This window comes from Typopeltis vanoorti, chromosome 14, assembly GCF_054136105.1.
Source record: "Typopeltis vanoorti isolate ZY-2024b chromosome 14, IOZ_Tvanoo_1.0, whole genome shotgun sequence".
Taxonomy (NCBI): Eukaryota; Metazoa; Arthropoda; class Arachnida; order Uropygi; family Thelyphonidae; genus Typopeltis; species Typopeltis vanoorti.
The window spans coordinates 33,873,225-33,887,840 of NC_143562.1; the positions used below are offsets into that span (position 1 = coordinate 33,873,225).

The 14,616-nt window shown below is 36.0% G+C and overlaps 1 protein-coding gene across 1 annotated transcript in view; it reads left to right on the top strand.

Annotated features, from left to right (window-relative positions):
- Positions 1-12,858: 12,858 nt before the first annotated feature.
- Positions 12,859-14,616, top strand: part of Kat60 (katanin p60) — a 165,791-nt gene continuing 164,033 nt past the window's right edge. The window contains exon 1 of the mRNA XM_090403440.1: positions 12,859-13,042. The gene's annotated coding sequence lies outside the window, so the exon portion shown is untranslated. The remainder of the gene's footprint in view (positions 13,043-14,616) is intronic.

The following is a 14,616-nucleotide window of genomic DNA, read 5'->3' on the forward strand; positions in this document are numbered from 1 at the left end:
AAATGGAAATACTGACAATGAAGTTGTTGTCTTGTGATTACGTAATGTAATTGAAATAGATTTTTTTATGTTAAATGTGCTTTGAATTTCTGGAAGATTAGGTGTATCAGTTTGACTGTTCATTGGCAATACCATGGAGAGATGCATTTTGATATCACCTTGGTCGTGTGTTTTTAAATACGAGGAATAGTTTGAGATTAATTTTTGAAATGTATCGAGCTCTTTTTATGTTATCTGATGGCAAGAATATGTATGTATGGCTTTGTGAACAATCTTTCCAATATCAGGTTCTCTTTAGATTTATAATTTCTCATTGAAAATGTCATTAAAATTGTCCTCTAGTTTGTTTGTCTGTCTTTGGCAAAATTCTGAACAATTGTTGATGTACAAGGAGAAATGCGATTTTAAACGAGCTTCTTTCTAAGCCTTTTTTCGACCGGTTCCCGAGTTAGTCGATCTCTGGTACGGGCAAGCGGGTTTTTCGTCCCGTAAACTCAAGAAAATCGACCGTACAACCCACATTATTTCAGACATTAAATATATTGTGTTAGAGTTAGGGACCAACAGATGGCGGCACATATTGAGCCGTCTCTCTTCACTGTGTGCTGCTTAATTAGTGATAGTCTTGGACCATCTATCTCTGATTGGGTACCAGTGGAGATTGAACTGCCCACTAAGTCTCCAAAAGTTAGATAGGGCTAAATGGCCTCACCTACACTCGTATATGGGGAATAAAAAAGGTATTAGCTGATTTTTTTTTCTTTTGTCATTAATTTGTCCCTCATTTAATTATTGTAATAGTTACATTTAGTTCTAACTGAAGTTTGTTTCTGTCTATTATTCCGTATGTTTTTTTGTTTTAGGCGTTATTTAAATGGAGTTTTTTGAGTTGACAGTAGTGAATCCTTGTTTACACTAATGCTCAGTTCTCATGTAACTTTCTTATCTATATATTACGTGAGATGCAAGAATGATATAATTCTCCAGGCAGTCGGATACTGTCCTTAGATGCATGAAAGTTTTTTTAATTTCTTCATCCATAGTACTATTCTCTTTTAAAAAAAATTAAACTGCTTTGTTACAGATATGGAAATGAGACCTCATTTATCAATAGTGAGATGTTTATTGATGTAAATTATGGCATAGTAGTTAGACAGTAATGGTTGCTGATATAAATCTGCTTCTTGTGATCTCACATATGGTCTGAGTAAGATTATAAACGCTTACATTTATTAAAGTCTTTTCTAGTATTAGCGAAACTCGTTGCTGTTAAGCCATATTTGGACAGCATATCTAAATAAGCTGTAGTTATCATCTGTTTAATCTTTTGCTTTAAACGTAGGCAGTTAACATTGAAAGTTAATTTTGTTAGTTACGTTTCTAGTTCCTTCAGAAAGTCCAGGATATTCAACAAAAAAATCCATTAACATCTTTCTTTCTCTTATAATGAATAGGAGAGGCTGTTTAAACCCTATCAAACTTTAGATGCCTGAATGGACAGTTCAATCTCCACTGGCAGCCAATCAGAGATAGCAGACACAAGATTAACATTAATTTTAATTGACATCCAGTTCTGGGCCAGCCAGAGGCAACAAATAGTTTCCCTATTTCGAAAAAGCAATATGTTATTGTCTGAAACAGTGTGGGTCGATTTTCTTGACTTCGCAGGACAAAAACATGAGTCCCCAGTTGTAAATATTCGCTTCCCATTGCCATAGATATTCTAACTTGGGAAATGCTCGAAGAAAACCTTAGAAAAGTTCTTCTAGTCGGCAAAAACAAATGAACTTAGTCTTTCTTCAGACTGCCTAGCACAGTGGGAGCAAACGCCACTTCCACTGAGCCCTATAAATACGTCCGACTGTTAAAGTGCAGTTAGAGATTTTTCACTATTTTCTGCTATAATAAAAAAATCACTCTATGTCAACTAAAAATTTCATTTTTGGTTGACTTGGAACGTAGTTTTGATTAAACCAGACAATATTTCTTCTACTGTTCTTTTTTGCATCACTGAATATTCATGGAATAGACAGAGGAGTTTATTAATATTGCAGTACTTTTTTTATTCACCGAGAACTTCACTCGAAGTTACGGTCAGTATTTTCTTCCACATTGCGCATATTAATATATAATAGGTGTAGCCGTTTAAGCAAACATTTTCCAGCTCCGATTGAATTGAGTAAAGTATAATTGTTTTACGTTTTGTGATAAAATGCCAGCCTGGTTGGCCGAGTGGTTAGCGTATCCGCTCTCCAGCCAAAGGGCTGCGGGTTCGAATCCCGCCGTGGGCATGGATGTTTGTGATTGTCTGTGGAAATGGTGGTGGTTGGCGTTAGATGACGTTGGTGTAGTTGCAGTCAGTTTGTGGAGACAGAGTTGTAGAGCAGGTGCCCTTCCTCGATGAGACTTTGGACTCCCTGGAGGTGTCAAATAATAATAATAATAATAAATAATATTTCTCACACATAATATCATCACATTAAAATATTTTAAACAATGGCCAGAAAAATCCCTTTAGGATTTTTTCAAGTCATTTCAATTTGGATTTTAAAACTGCACTTGTGATTGTTTATTAAAGTAAATGACTTATAATTCATCTCTTGTAGTTATTGTTGTCTCTCCTACTCTCCATCCCGTATGCCTTTTGATCATCGATAGCTTTGGACAAGGTATCAGTGATTGGTAAGGAAAAGATTGACAAGCAACCAATATTCAGAAAAGTCATGGCTAAAGCTGTCTCACCCTACTCTCTTTGGAGAGGACAAGGGGATAGCAGATTATTATTAATAACTTGTTTTTGTTTATCTTATTCTATATGTTTTGTAATTGTGCATAAAATTGAATTCTTTCAACTTCTCTTCTTTCTTTTGGAATATAGAATCTAATTATTGTTAAATAGCTTCTGTTTATTTTTAATCGAACTTGTAATATTCTTTCATTTCAATGGTTTTAATAATTTATTTGTCACGAAATAAATTTATTACGCCATATCATACCTCTTGCCTTTTCTCTCTACTGAATTCATTAGATATTATATCAAATGCTCTCAGTTTCCATAATCCATTAATTTCTTTTCTGCTTCGATGATGTTGAAATTTTAAGTTCTTATAGAGTTAATATTGTATATAATTCTACATCCCTGCAAGCTGTTTGTCTTGCATTCTAAGTTGCAATGGTTAGTATATTTTGTCCAAAAACCCTATTAGTTTTTAAGAAGCAAGAGAATTAAGTGGTTTGGTCACATTTGTAAAGAAGATAGCCAATTAATCTAACAACTAATCTAACATTTATTGATAAAGGAAAGAGTAAATGGTCAAAAACAAGGAAACGGGATTTGCTAGGGAGGCAGATGGTAGAGTCAGCTGTAAATAATACTAAGGTCATTAATCGCTGTGAATTTGGGATTAATTGTTCGTAGAAAATTAACAATATAGAGAGTGGGCTAATTTACACACAGGGAGATTATGGGAGAAAGGGAGAATTGGTGTTCATGTATACTAATGCTCGAAGTATTCAGAATAAGTGCGAAGAATTTTTGTCATTACTTAGTACAACTTGGCCAAAAATTATAGGAATTACTGAGACTTGGTTAACTAAGAATGATATAGTTATAGGGATTGAATGTAAGGGGTACAGTATTTTCAGGCAGGACAGAGATGATAGAATGGGGGAAGGGGCTTAACTAATGATAGACGAAACGTTAAAGCCAAAAAAGGTAGAAGTGCCTCAAGGTGACAGGTATGTGGAGGGCAGTTCATTCGAGACCGTTTGGTGTGAGATAGAGATCAACAAGGCGAAATATGTAATCGGTTGTTGCTATAATCCAAGGGGTATAAGGGAGGATGTAGATAGTATGTATTGGCAAATTAGCACGATGAGTGAAGGTCGAGTAATTATTATGGGGGATTTTAACTTTGGGACATAGATTGGGAGAAGGAATGGTCACAAGGAACAAAGGAAATGGAGCTTATACAGTTGTTAAGAGATAACTACCTGAGACAGCATGTAATGGACGGGACAAGAGATTCTAGAGTGTTAGATCTGGTCATAACATCGAAGAACATATCAATAAGTAATTTAGTTACACTCTCTCGACTTGGGGAATGCGATCATGTGATTTTGACCTGGGAGATTATAAGATGTGCTCAATATTCTGTTAAGAAGGGGTTATATGTGGAATTACAAGGCTAGTGATTATGACAAGCTGAGAAGTTAGCTTTCAGCAGTGCCATGGCATGAGAATTTGAAGGGGAGAGATGTTGATGGTGCGTGGGAGATTGTCAAGGAGTATTTAAAGAAAGCTGTATCAGAGTGTATTCCCAGAGTCAGAAGGAGAAATAAAGTAGGCGTAAGATGGATGAATAATATTATTATGCAAGAGTTGCAGATAAAGAAAAGGTTGTGGAGGAAGTATAAAGAAAAGGTGATGAGCATTATAAGGTACAAGCAAAGAGAGTAACCAGTATGGTAAGGAAAGCCAAAGCTAATTATGAGAGGAAGCTAGCTGATGAATCCAAAAGAAACCCTAAGGAGTTCTTTTGCCATGTGGCAAGTAAAAGGAAGAATAATCATGAAAAGATTACTTTAAAAAGTGTTGATAGTAGAGAAATAACAGAAGGAAATAAAATAGTTGAGTTGCTTAGTGATAATTTTGCAAAAGTGTACTATCTTGGTTGTGATATGCAGTGTCAAATGTGTCATTGACTGATGAGAGTCTAGAGAGATAGACGAAATAGAGGTGCATAATATATTACAGAACTTTAATGCTAACACTGCCATTGGGTTAGATGATATATCGGCCCATGTGTTACGAGAATGTGTAAGAAAATTAGCATCTCCTCTAACCAGTCTATTTAATTTAAGCCTCAGTTCTGGTAAAGTACCAATAGAGTGGAAAGAGGGGAAAATAATTCCACTGCACAAGGGAGGCTCCAAGACTGAGGTTGCAAATTATAGACCAATCAATATATCTGGAGTGGTGGTTAAGGTTTTAGCGAAATTGCTAAAAATTAGAATTCAGGACTGGGTGTAAAACAATATGATATTTTATAAGGAAAACATGGTTTTGTGAGCGGTAGATCTTGCCTCAGTAACTTGCTTACTTTCTATAATAAAGTAATAGTAGAGTTGGATAAAGGAAATCCTTACTCAGTGATATTGCTGGACTTGGCAAAGGCATTTGACAAGATTCCACACAGAACTCTGTTGCATAAATTAGAGCAAATGGGAATGGATCTGAAGCTGGTGATTTGGTTTAGAGAATGGCAGGTGGATAGATACCAAAGAGTAGTTTATATAGGAGCTGAGTCCAGGAGAAGGTTAGTGACTAGTGATGTACCCCAAGGCTCAGTGCTTGGTCCCCTATTGTTTAATTTGTACATCAGTGATATTGGAAATACTTTGGGAGGAAATATCCACATGTTTGCAGATGATGCAAAATTAGGAAGAGCGATAGTCAATTCAGATGATGTAGATATCTTGCATGATATTAAATAGGCTGACGGTATGGACTAAATGGCTGTCAGTTTAACGTGGCTAAGCGCAAGGTGATGCACTTCGGGAGGATGAAATCACATGCTGTTTACTATATTAACGGAACTGAACTACAAGAAGTTGATGAGGCAAGGGACTTGGGAGTTATTGTGGACAGAGAACTTAAGTTTAACGGGAATATTGCAAAGATCGCCAAAACATCACATCAAATTACATGGTTGTTGAAGTACACACTAACAAGCAGAGATAAGGCATTAATAAGACCGCATTTGGACTATTGTGCACAGATCTGGTCACCTAGATTTCTTGGTGAAGAAGAAATGGTGGAGAGGATTCAGAGGCGAGTTACAAAGATTGCATCAGTTCTGTGGGATGTTCCCTACAAGGATATATTAAAGATCTGTGGGCTACAAAAACTATCTGATAGACGTAGGAGAGGAGATATGATAGAGGCATATAAATTATTAAAGGGATTTTAGAGGATTGATACCTATGACATTTTTAAACCAGTGCAGGAAATGAGAGAATGAGGGCCATCCCTGGAGATTGTGTAACAGTGTGGTTAACAAAGTTGTTAGGACTAGATTTTTTACTTGGGGGGCTGTGAGGGGATAGAATGTTTTGCCAGAGGCGGTTGTGAATGCTTTATCTGTGAATGAATTTAAGAAGTATGATAGGTATTGTGTAAATAATAGTCAGTGTATCAATGTACGGTCTCCCGCGATGAGTCTTGTGACTCCATGGAACACTGTTATAATAATAAAAAAAAAAAAAATCAGCTAACGCCTTTTTATTCCCCGTATACGGGGAGTAGGTAAGGCAATTTAGCCCTATCTAACTTTTGGAGACTGAGTGGGCAGTTCAATCTCCACTGGTACCAATCAGAGATAGATGGCCCAAGGCTATCACTAATTAAGCGGTACTCAGTGAAGAGAGACGGCTCAAATGTGCCGCCATCTCGGGTCCCTAACCCTAACACAATATATTTAATGTCTGAAATAATGTGGGTTCTACGGTCGATTTTCTTGAGTTTACAGGACGAAAAACCCGAGTTTCCGGGAGGAAAAACCTGCTTGCCCGTGCCAGAGATCGACTAACTCGGGAACCGGCCGAAGAAAGGCTTAGAAAAATTTCCTCTAGTCGCCGACTAGACTCGAAACCAAGTCTTCCTTCGTGCGGCGGTTGGCAAACGCCACATCCACTGAGCTACACAGGCCCCCTTTATAATAATAATAATAATTATTAATAATAAATATAATAATAATAATAATAATAATAATACGTGCTTAAAAATAAAATTGACAAGAAAAGACACAGTTTTCGAACACACGATGGATGGATGCGATAATGATTGATATAAATCAGCTGGATAAACACTTTACACCAAATATAGCTTATGACAGAGACCGATGGTGAAACCTAGTGATGGAAGTATTAGACCTAAATGGTCCATTATGCTGAAGAATAATCATACAAAGTAATGAATTCCTTCTCTAAAAATAAAGATATACATAATTTGACTTGAAGAGGACTGTGTAATCCCTTGGAAAAGGTGTTTGCACATAGCACAAGGTTACCCATAGAGAGAGAGAGAGAGAGAGAGAGAGAGATAGCAAGAGATTGTTCTACGTTCCATTCTAGTTGGTACCTAGAGGAACCTTTCCTAAATATTTTTCCGATTCGTTCCCCGTTAGTCGATCTCTGTCACAGACAAGAGGTTTTTTTTCCCCAAACTAAAGTGTCTTTTATTCGTAAATTCCAGAAAAGCGGCCGCAGAACTCACACTATTTCAGACAATAATATATAGTATTATTGTTACGGGCTGCAAGATAGTGGCATATATTTGCAGTACCTTCCTCTCCTGGTCTCAATTGAAAGTACTCATAGTTGTGATCCAGTTATTCTGTGATTGTTTAAGGATAGCGCCTAGCTGCCCACTGATCTTGAAAAGTTACAGCTAAATGGTCTCACCTACTCTTTTTTGGGAATAAAAGGCATTAGAGATTTTTTTTTTTAAAAAAATTCATAGTCAGCAAGAGGATGGATGTTATTTTAGACTATTTTAAATAAAAAAATAACATTTCTTTTATTATCAGAATACAGAATTTTATGGAACAGGCACTAATCACTCCCTTAGTAATACAATTAAGATTACTACAATTAATGAAGAAGCAAAAAATGATACAGAACGTAATGAAAGATTCCATTATAAAATAAGAACATTGAATGATAAAATAAATAGGGGCTATATTAAGCGAGGAATTAACCTATGATTAAATAAAACAGAAAAATGAAGAATTACAGGATATTGCTATAATATAAAAACTATACTAATGCAGTAGCAAAAGAAAGTAGGAAAAACTAAAAAAAATTGATCAAAAAGAAGCAATTTGGGATGATGAAGTAGGGAAGTAAAATAGGATAAACAAATCTACTAATGGCTTCCTGCCTCAAAGGAAGTAGATAAAGCCATTTAGCCAGAATTTACTCTTGAACCTTAAGATAGCTAGTCTCCAACCTTAGCCACTAACAGAATAGCTGGCCCATGTTATATCGATGATCCAATAAATATATGATTTATTCTTATTTTGTGTTTACTTAATTCTATCCTTTCTTACCTAAAACCTTATACAATCAAAATCCTACCGGCTGCTCTATTGTTATATATTTACCTTTCGTTATTTATTCTTTGTTCTCTTACTTTAATCTTATTCTTATATCTAGGATTGTTTCCTCTTCGAATACTCGCAAATTTATATTTTGCTGTGCCAGCCAATATCCTATAGCAGAAAAGATACTTACTCAGGGAGACAATACTAGATTCTTAGCTTTCTTACACAATATTTTATTTAAACTGTCGTATAGATTCAGATTATTGCGGTCGTGACCTAAATCTATTATTATATTCACTCTCTAAATCCTTCCCGTCAAAATAGGTTCTATTTTTATAAGTGGTAAGTTGGAATCGTAATCAGGCATGACTCAGGTTCAGGTAAATATGACATGTTTATTGGAATATCTAAAACACAATACAAAATTCGTACACGCAATTATGCTCAATATTAAATAAAATTCGAACTAAGAGATTAACACATTCTAAACTAATTAAATCTTATAAGGCATGCTAAACACAGTAACTGCACATTGGGATATAGATATCAGATGACATGAAATTAAGCTAAATTCCTTTCAGTAGTATTACTCGTAAGAGAAAACTAACAAACATTCTAATGTTACTGAGATACTAAATTCTACTATTCTTATCGCATCAAGTTAATCCTATCACATACAAAATTACAAGTTCTCTTCCAACAATTCTGCTTACTCTCAAAGGAGGTTAACTTTCTAAAATAGAGACTGTCCACAGAGTTCTTTAGAATACAGTTCTTAATTTCATATTTTAATAATCTTTTCTCTTCTAATGAACTTTCACACAAAATAGAGTAATTGCAGAGTTTTACAGAGTTTTTTCGCGTCGTTCTGCACCACGTGTATGTCTGGATACTTCTCATCTATTGGCTGTCCATACGCCAACGTTGAGGTTACGCTATCTTCATTCCTTCTGCCGAAAACGAACTCAAATCTTTGCGTTTCAGGAACAACTCGATGGGACTTTTCAGCGACGGCTTGATTCTGCTAGGACTAAAACCTTTACCTTCAGCTTAGCATAGAATCCTACTTCATTTTAAGAACGCTCACAGTCCGACATCTTATCACAGACTTCATCCCTCCCCTTACGCGAAACTGCCCGCTAGCTTCCGAACCACCAAAACAGGAAAAACGTTACGACCAGAGAGAGTCTTCCGATACGGGCTCAACCCCTTATATTCTTCTATAGAGCGCTCTCTTTTCTCAGTCCCCTTTTTTGCACACGGCCCTTATCTTTTCACCCTTTTGGGTTCATCCTTCCCTTTTACGACGCTGTTATTCTTGGATTCACAGAATACATGAGAACGTAATTTTCCAGGAATTATTACTTAGCAACTTTTTAGATGACTCACAGTAAATTTTACATAGTTTAAGTGACACTTAAATTTAAATCAGATTATCTCTCTTTTTTTTTAGACATACTTAAAAATGAAATCTTAATATAATCACCAGAGCTTAAATATAAGGTACTTAAAATAAAGAATATAAATTTTACATAAAGTGAAGAAGTTTCACCTTTAATTACAACTGATGTGCAGGTATTTCTCTTTGCCAGCATGTTTTATATGTTAGGTTCTAAATGAATGATTTCTTTCCAAGATTCCTTCATTTAGGATCTAACACCCCAGGACTATCAGTGATTCTAATTGGCACCTTGAAAGGAGGATACAGTGGACAACTTCCACCATATTGTTTCCCCTAGTCCTAACACTATGTATTATTGTCGGAAATAGTGCGAGTTCTACCGTCGATTTTCTTAAGTTTCGGGGATGATATAGCCGACTTCCCTGGAGAAGAAAACTTACTTGTTAGTGCCAGAGAACTTCGAACTTGGAATTGTTCGAAGTTCTTCTCCAGGGAATTTGAAAAAGTTCTAGTCGACGACTAGAATGTGACTTAGAACTTTCTTTCTGGTGAATTAGCACTAAGGAAATAATGGGAATAAAAAATCCCTTCCACAAATGGTTAAGCAGTAGTAGATTAGAAGCCGAAATATAATATTAAACAATAAGTCGGATCTAAGAGAGAACTCAGAAGTCATGCACAATCTTGAAACAGATTTGTTTCTAATTGAGAACGTATTGTATATAAAGTAACATAACAATACATATATTTTGAAGCATATTAGTTCACATATTAAAGGAGTAATTATAAGCTGTGAAATAAAAGAACGGTATGTCTAAATATTTATGGACTTATGATTATTAAAAAGAAAAAAACATATGGCAAGGAAATCATGCAAATAATTTATAGCAATAGAAGAATTAGAAATTAGTTTAAAAGAAACCAAAAATCAAACTCACTAGAAGACGCTAAGTTAAGCTCAGAATTATTCATGCATAGCATATATCTAGGAATAAGGTTTATATATTTAAAGTATGCTCAACAAGAAATTAATCAATAGATGGAAAAGGAGAACAAAGATCTTAAAAATTGCTGAAGTATTAGTATTCTGAATTCCTGTTACACAATACATACGAGTAGTAATATATATTAAAGAAGAGAACAGCTTACAAAATAGTCTAATGACTATTCTGTAAGCACAGAATGGATTTAAAAAGGACGTCCATGCACAGATCCAGCATTCTGTCTAAAGTTAATATCAGAAAAAAAAAAAGAAAGAAAGAGAAGAGAGTACAAATCTAGAAACGCTCATCACGTGTATTGATTTGGAAAAAGCATTCGAGAAGTAACAAAACAAATATTCTGTTAAAATTTGTGACTATTGCCCCAATAAGGATAGTCTAACAGTTTCCATTTGTGTAGTAGGTAGCCACAGCTGTCCTGGTTAGTTTTGATCCTGTCGACAGATGACCAAATCTTCCTAGGAAGATTAAAACCAGGCTGCAGAGCACAAGGATCTTCAACCAGGAAGCCATTTGTTGGGATATTGTTGTACCAGTGTCTTTCTACGTGTTAGATGTTGATGGTAAACTACTTCCCTATATAACTATATCACTGTCATTGCAATGGAAAGTAAAAGATGTGATCTTAATCCCAAAACCAGGAAACGTATACCTTCTCTCAAACTATCACCCAATCTTCCTGCTTTTCAGCCTAGGAAAAATAGCTGAGAGGTAATACTAATAAAACTACAGCAAATCGTTAAATAATTCAATCTCATTTCAGATGAGCAATTTGGATTCCTGGAGAATCACTCTGCAGAACAACAAGATCTCACATATTGCCAAAGCATTCAACAAGAAATGACTCAATGGGCTTCTTTCCAAACTCTTGCAGGCCAAAATCCCACTAGGACTGATCAAATGCGCCAAATAGTACAGGGAATGAATTAGGTTGTACGAACGCAACATCACTACCGCCGTCTCCCAGGGCTCCTTGCTGTCAGTTCTGCTCTTTGTTATCTGTGTGACTGACATTCCAGCCACAGTTGCCACCACTATGGCCCTATACGCAGATGATACTGATATAATAGTCTGCTCCTTGCAACTTAGATTGGCAACTGACAAGCTTCAAAAGGCAGTTTCAGCACTAGAACAGTAGTTCAGAAAATGGCAAACTGATGTTAATGCAGTGCTATTAACAAGAATGTGAGTGTTCCCAGAGGGTGAAGTTGTCATGTTTGGCTCCACCTTGAATGCAACCAATAGCCAAATTCTTAGGGGTACATAGATAAAGGGTTTCGCTTTACAATTCATATCGATCATATCTGCTCAAAACCAAATTGGGCAATCGAGCGGCTATACCTGTTACTGAAATGTCGTAGCTGGCTAAGCCCATAAACCCAAACTTCTGATATGCAAGATGCTGATCAGGCCAGTTCTGATGTATGGCTCACCTGCATGGAGTCACACAGTGGATTGAGACGTTAGCAAACTGCAAACAATCAAAAAGAAATGTTTTGCAAATAGCGTTTAATGCAGCATGGTGTGTAAGAAACTTTTAGCTTCATCGAAAAGCCGATATCCCTCAAATCAAAACTTTCTTATGCGAAAAGGCTATAAAATTCTTCACAAATGCTGCTATCCACCCTAACCCACTAATCCGCCAAGAGGTAGACTACAGTGAGCATGATCCTGCAAAACATAAACGTCCCCAAACCATACTAAACAGGTAAGTTGTTTTAAAACCCACTGCCAGAAGCCCTAAATGGACGAGCCAAGGACTCAATAATATTCTAAGCCCGTTCTGGTCTATTACTTAATGCTAGATGAGGCTAAAATTCTAGATGAGTCTTGGATAATAATAATAAAAACAAATATCTCAGGACAAACATTAAAACCGAAAACCATACCGAACAAGATTTATTTTGATTTGTTTTCTTCTAAAAAAGAAAAGAAAGGGGGGGGGCGGAGACAATGGTAATCAATAGCCCATAATGGGTGAGCCAAATGCTCAGCAATATTCCTTTATCCAGAAATTTCCTTGAAAATCCGACAAACGACCACAAGTTCAATCAATTAATCCATCGTGTCAGAACAATCACCTGGTTAGGACTGGGAACATTGTCTCGTGTTTAGTAACACAGCAGAAATACTGAACTGAGGCGATGATGAAAGGCCGGAGAGACTAATTAGCCATCTATTTCAAAAATTTAGGGTAATAAACCAGTGCTTTGGGTTTTTATACTTGGCTATAAGAGTTATATATTCCTTTTATTTACTTCTAAAAATTACGACCTTTTTTTTTTTTTTTCCCCTCGAACAACTGGTTGACAATATGACCAAAAGGAGGAATGTCCTTCCAAATGGAAGATGGTTGACAACGTATGGGAGCGTCACGGAAGCTGATGTCAAGATCACGGAGTGAAACATACCTAAGTGCTTTTTTTTTAATATGGTGCAGATGGCATTGTGTTTTTAAGTTTTTTTTAATTGTAATGACCATCTGTACTAAGTATTATTTTATTTTGATGAGGTGCGTTAATTTATTTATATTGGTAAGTTCATGAGAAATTCAAGGGGTCATCCACTGATTTATTAACATAGATCGATTTTATGTAGAAAATAGTTCATTATTTTAGAGTTAATTTTTTTTAGAATCCTTTAGAGTTCATTAATCTCAATTCGCCGATGATAATGTATCTAACATTGCATGCCGTTGCTGTTTTAATTTCTTCTCTCTTTCTCTCTCTGAAACTCTGACCTTTGCATATTTATTCAATTGTTTGAATACTCGTGGAAAAATGCTGAAATATTTTCAATGATTTTCGTTTTAAACCCAAGTTAGTAAGGTATTTAGATATAGAAGTAAATATATATACACATTGCTAATGATGTTATTTTTACTTACTTTTTTGTTGCACAAGCTACAATTTTTATATTTGTACACAGTGATAAAATATTCAACATTGATGCTCAAAATGCGTTTTTGTTCATTCAACTTGTAACATAAGTTTTTGTCATTTATCCAACATACAGACCAAGTTTCTGGAAACTAAATCCGCCCTCCCCTCCTTTCCTTCACACACACACGCACCTATAAGATTTCTAATTTAATTTATGAAACTATCTTTATCAGTGGCGCACTCAGGATTTAATCTTGGAGGGGGCAAAGCACTCAAGATTTAATCTTGGGGGGGGGGAGTTGAGTAGACGATTTGAGAATACACACTACGCATTGCATACGAGCTATGACTGAGCATCTGCAATGATCGCCAATACATGATACCTGTGATCTCCTCTGGCCCGGCTTGGGCAAACAAAGTAGCTCTGACCACTACTTCATTCGGTTTGCGTTCACAGTGGCCAGAATTTCCGAGTGCTATAGAGTATTCCCACCTTATGTGATCGCTAATTCATAAGTAACATAGAAATTGAAGACACAACATAAATTTTTAAGAAATAATAATTTTAATTAGGAAAATATTTTTGGGAAATTTTCTAGTGTTTTTTCCTTTTTCTTTTTTTTTTTTGGGGGGGGGGGGAGCAGGGCCCCTTGTCCCCCTCCCTGGGTGTGCCAATGATCTTTATTAAATGGTGATGTGAGTGTAACCCAGATTTTTATCTGCAAAATAAAATGAGCAAAATTATTATTTAATACTTTCATGGAGTCACCAATCCCACCGTGAGCAACAGTACCTATCATACCTGACCATAAATTATTTCAGCATTAGTGCATTCTTAACCCACCATCATAATAATGCATTTAACTCACATGCCTGTGTAACAGGTCACATACATCTGTACAAGCTTCCTCACCAGCTCGTTAAGTCTGTTGTATCACCTAGCTGCCAGATGCTATAAATCATTCTGCCTGTTTTTCTTTATATTGAATGTTCAACACACAGTGGTTTTTTATTATGATGACCCTCATGTGAAAGGTCACAGGACTTAACACTATAGTGGCATGTGTGGGTAAATCATTAAGGAGGAAAAATAGCCTAAAGAGTTGGAGGTTGTACTCAGTGGGAAAAACACTATGAGGAGACTGTTCCAAAGACCAGAGGCGGATGGCATAAAGGAAGATGATGAAAAATTTGTAGGGTATTGGCCAGTGGCTGCTGCTGTAGTT